Source organism: Oncorhynchus nerka, linkage group LG14 (genome assembly GCF_034236695.1).
Source record: "Oncorhynchus nerka isolate Pitt River linkage group LG14, Oner_Uvic_2.0, whole genome shotgun sequence".
NCBI lineage: Eukaryota > Metazoa > Chordata > Actinopteri > Salmoniformes > Salmonidae > Oncorhynchus > Oncorhynchus nerka.
Window position 1 is genome coordinate 842,303 of NC_088409.1, and position 5,458 is coordinate 847,760.

Consider the following 5,458-nt stretch of genomic DNA (forward strand, 5'->3'; position numbering starts at 1 on the left):
ATCAGCAGGATGTTTACAGCCCGAAACATGGCGAAGGAGGAGTCTGCTCGTGTTGACAGCCAGCTGCAAATGGCAAATACATTGACCAATGATAGCGGGCGAGATTGTTTAAATTCGATTATTGCAAAAATAAAATATGCAATCTGATTCATTCAAGTGTGTTTGTTGTGTACGAAAATGTGTATGCACTATCTACTGTATAATCTCTCTGGATAACTGACTAAAACATGTATGTGTGTGAAAGATAGAGAAGGACGAGATGCTTTGCTCCTGAGCCAGACTTTAAAATGTGCGGATTCGATTAGCCAAGGAGCACCAGTCTATGGCCCGTGACTTGAACGGGCAAAAGTAAATGTAATAAATGTCACATGCGCCGAATACAACATGTGTGGACTTTACCGTGAAATGCTTATGTACAAGCCCTTTCCCAACAATGCAGGGTTAAAAAGTCAAAACAATGAGCAAAAAGGTAACAGTAACACAATACAATAACAATAATTAGACTATATACAAGGAGTACAGAGTCACTGTGCAGGGGTACCAGGTAGTAATGAGACTATATACAAGGAGTACCAGCACAGAGTCACTGTGCAGGGGTACCATGTAGTAATGAGACTATATACAAGGAGTAGAGTCACTGTGCAGGGGTACCAGGTAGTAATGAGACTATATACAAGGAGTACAGAGTCACTGTGCAGGGGTCTGAGGTAGTAATGAGACTATATACAAGGAGTACAGAGTCACTGTGCAGGGGTACCAGGTAGTAATGAGACTATATACAAGGAGTACCAGTACAGAGTCACTGTGCAGGGGTACCAGGTAGTAATGAGACTATATACAAGGAGTACCAGTACAGAGTCACTGTGCAGGGGTACCAGGTAGTAATGAGACTATATACAAGGAGTACCAGTACAGAGACTATATACAAGGAGTACAGAGTCACTGTGCAGGGGTACCAGGTAGTAATGAGACTATATACAAGGAGTACCAGTACAGAGTCACTGTGCAGGGTACCAGGTAGTAATGAGACTATATACAAGGAGTACCAGTAGAGTCACTGTGCAGGGGTACCAGGTAGTAATGAGACTATATACAAGGAGTACCAGTCACTGTGCAGGGGTACCAGGTAGTAATGAGACTATATACAAGGAGTACCAGTACATAGTCACTGTGCAGGGGTACCAGGTAGTAATGAGACTATATACAAGGAGTACAGAGTCACTGTGCAGGGGTACCAGGTAGTAATGAGACTATATACAAGGAGTACCAGTCACTGTGCAGGGGTACCAGGTAGTAATGAGACTATATACAAGGAGTACAGAGTCACTGTGCAGGGGTACCAGGTAGTAATGAGACTATATACAAGGAGTACCAGTCACTGTGCAGGGGTACCAGGTAGTAATGAGACTATATACAAGGAGTACCAGTACAGAGTCACTGTGCAGGGGTACCAGGTAGTAATGAGACTATATACAAGGAGTATCAGTACAGAGTCACTGTGCAGGGGTACCAGGTAGTAATGAGACTATATACAAGGAGTACCAGTACAGAGTCACTGTGCAGGGGTACCAGGTAGTAATGAGACTATATACAAGGAGCACAGAGTCACTGTGCAGGAGTACCAGGTAGTAATGAGACTATATACAAGGAGTACCAGTACAGAGTCACTGTGCAGGGGTACCAGGTAGTAATGAGACTATATACAAGGAGTACCAGTACAGAGTCACTGTGCAGGGGTACCAGGTAGTAATGAGACTATATACAAGGAGTACAGAGTCACTGTGCAGGTAGTACAGTACAGAGTCACTGTGCAGGGGTACCAGGTAGTAATGAGACTATATACAAGGAGTACCAGTACAGAGTCACTGTGCAGGGTACCAGGTAGTAATGAGACTATATACAAGGAGTACCAGTCACTGTGCAGGGGTACCATGTAGTAATGAGACTATATACAAGGAGTATCAGTACAGAGTCACTGTGCAGGGGTACCAGGTAGTAATGAGACTATATACAAGGAGTATCAGTACAGAGTCACTGTGCAGGGGTACCAGGTAGTAATGAGACTATATACAAGGAGTACAGAGTCACTGTGCAGGGGTACCAGGTAGTAATGAGACTATATACAAGGAGTACAGAGTCACTGTGCAGGGGTACCAGGTAGTAATGAGACTATATACAAGGAGTACAGAGTCACTGTGCAGGGGTACCAGGTAGTAATGAGACTATATACAAGGAGTACCAGTACAGAGTCACTGTGCAGGGGTACCAGGTAGTAATGAGACTATATACAAGGAGTATCAGTACAGAGTCACTGTGCAGGGGTACCAGGTAGTAATGAGACTATATACAAGGAGTACAGTCACTGTGCAGGGGTACCAGGTAGTAATGAGACTATATACAAGGAGTACAGAGTCACTGTGCAGGGGTACCAGGTAGTAATGAGACTATACAAGGAGTACAAGTCACTGAGTACCAGTACAGAGTCACTGTGCAGGGGTACCAGGTAGTAATGAGACTATATACAAGGAGTACCAGTACAGAGTCACTGTGCAGGGGTACCAGGTAGTAATGAGACTATATACAAGGAGCACAGAGTCACTGTGCAGGAGTACCAGGTAGTAATGAGACTATATACAAGGAGTACCAGTACAGAGTCACTGTGCAGGGGTACCAGGTAGTAATGAGACTATATACAAGGAGTACCAGTACAGAGTCACTGTGCAGGAGTACCAGGTAGTAATGAGACTATATACAAGGAGTAGTACAGAGTCACTGTGCAGGGGTACCAGGTAGTAATGAGACTATATACAAGGTAGTACAGAGTCACTGTGCAGGGTACCAGGTAGTAATGAGACTATATACAAGGAGTACCAGTACAGAGTCACTGTGCAGGGGTACCAGGTAGTAATGAGACTATATACAAGGAGTACAGAGTCACTGTGCAGGGGTACCAGGTAGTAATGAGACTATATACAAGGAGTACCAGTACAGAGTCACTGTGCAGGGGTACCAGGTAGTAATGAGACTATATACAAGGTATCAGTACAGAGTCACTGTGCAGGGGTACCAGGTAGTAATGAGACTATATACAAGGAGTACAGAGTCACTGAGGGGTACCAGGTAGTAATGAGACATATACAAGGAGTACCAGTACAGAGTCACTGTGCAGGGGTACCAGGTAGTAATGAGACTATATACAAGGAGTACCAGTACAGAGTCACTGTGCAGGGGTAGCAGGTAGTAATGAGACTATATACAAGGAGTACCAGTACAGAGTCACTGTGCAGGGGTAGCAGGTAGTAATGAGACTATATACAAGGAGTAGAGAGTCACTGTGCAGGAGTACCAGGTAGTAATGAGACTATATACAAGGAGTACCAGTACAGAGTTACTGTGCAGGGGTACCAGGTAGTAATGAGACTATATACAAGGAGTCCCAGTACAGAGTCACTGTGCAGGAGTACCAGGTAGTAATGAGACTATATACAAGGAGTACCAGTACAGAGTTACTGTGCAGGGGTACCAGGTAGTAATGAGACTATATACAAGGAGTCCCAGTACAGAGTCACTGTGCAGGAGTACCAGGTAGTAATGAGACTATATACAAGGAGTACCAGTACAGAGTCACTGTGCAGGGGTACCAGGTAGTAATGAGACTATATACAAGGAGTAGAGTCACTGTGCAGGGGTACCAGGTAGTAATGAGACTATATACAAGGAGTACAGAGTCACTGTGCAGGGGTACCAGGTAGTAATGAGACTATATACAAGGAGTATCAGTCACTGTGCAGGGGTACCAGGTAGTAATGAGACTATATACAAGGAGTACCAGTACAGAGTCACTGTGCAGGGGTAGCAGGTAGTAATGAGACTATATACAAGGACCAGTACAGAGTCACTGTGCAGTCACTGTGCAGGGGTACCAGGTAGTAATGAGACTATATACAAGGAGTAGAGTCACTGTGCAGGGGTACCAGGTAGTAATGTATATACAAGGAGTACCAGTACAGAGTCACTGTGCAGGGGTAGCAGGTAGTAATGAGACTATATACAAGAGTACCAGTACAGAGTCACTGTGCAGGGGTCAGGTAGTAATGAGACTATATACAAGGAGTACAGTACAGAGTCACTGTGCAGGGGTAGCAGGTAGTAATGAGACTATATACAAGGAGAGTCACTGTGCAGGGGTACCAGGTAGTAATGAGACTATATACAAGGAGTACCAGTATAGAGTCACTGTGCAGGGGTACCAGGTAGTAATGAGACTATATACAAGGAGTACAGAGTCACTGTGCAGGGGTACCAGGTAGTAATGAGACTATATACAAGGAGTACCAGTACAGAGTCACTGTGCAGGGGTAGCAGGTAGTAATGAGACTATATACAAGGAGTACCAGTACAGAGTCACTGTGCAGGGGTAGCAGGTAGTAATGAGACTATATACAAGGAGTAGAGTCACTGTGCAGGGGTACCAGGTAGTAATGAGACTATATACAAGGAGTACAGAGTCACTGTGCAGGAGTCTGAGGTAGTTGAGGTAATATGTACAACTAGTTAGGGGTAAACGTGTCCAGGCAATCAGGATAGATAATGAACAGAGTAGCAGCAGCATATGAGAGTGTGAAAGAGTGTCTATGTGTGTGTGTGTGTGTGTGTGTGGCATCAATATGCACGTGTGTGTGTGTGTGTGTGTGTGTGTGTGTGTGTGTGTGTGTGTGTGTGGCATCAATATGCACGTGTGTGTGTGTGTGTGTCAATATGCACGTGTGTGTGTGTGTGTGGGTGTGTGTGTGTGTGGCATCAATATGCGTGTGTGTGTCAATATGTGTGTGTGTGGCATCAATATGCACGTGTGTGTGTGTGGGTGTGTGTGTGTGTGGCATCAATATGCACGTGTGTGTGTGTGTGTGTGTGTGTGTGTATGTGGCATCAATATGCACGTGTGTGTGTGTGTGTGTATGTGTGTGTGTGTGTGGCATCAATATGCGTGTGTGTATGTGTGTGTGTGTGTATGTGGCATCAATATGCGTGTGTGTGTGTGTGTATGTGGCATCAATATGCGTGTGTGTATGTGTGTGTGTGTGTGTGTGTGTATGTGGCATCAATATGCGTGTGTGTGTGTGTGTGTGTGTGTTTGTGTGTGTGCCGCAGCGCCCGCAACACCAGGGTTGTGGGTTCGATTCCTAACCGAGGACAATTATGAAAATGCATGCACTCAATACTGTAAATCGCTAATACGTTTGTTCATCACAAACAAGGAATATCTGCTGATTTGTTTATTAAACAACCGCTGATTTGTTACCGTCAGCACAAAGACAACAGGCGCCTCCGCTATTCCAGCACCATATCAATTTAAACATCATCAAATCAACAAGTCTATATATACTGGCCCTGTTCAGGGTGAGAAATGTACATGTCTTCTGTCTTCTTCTTCTGTCTGTTGTAGCCTGCAGAGCCT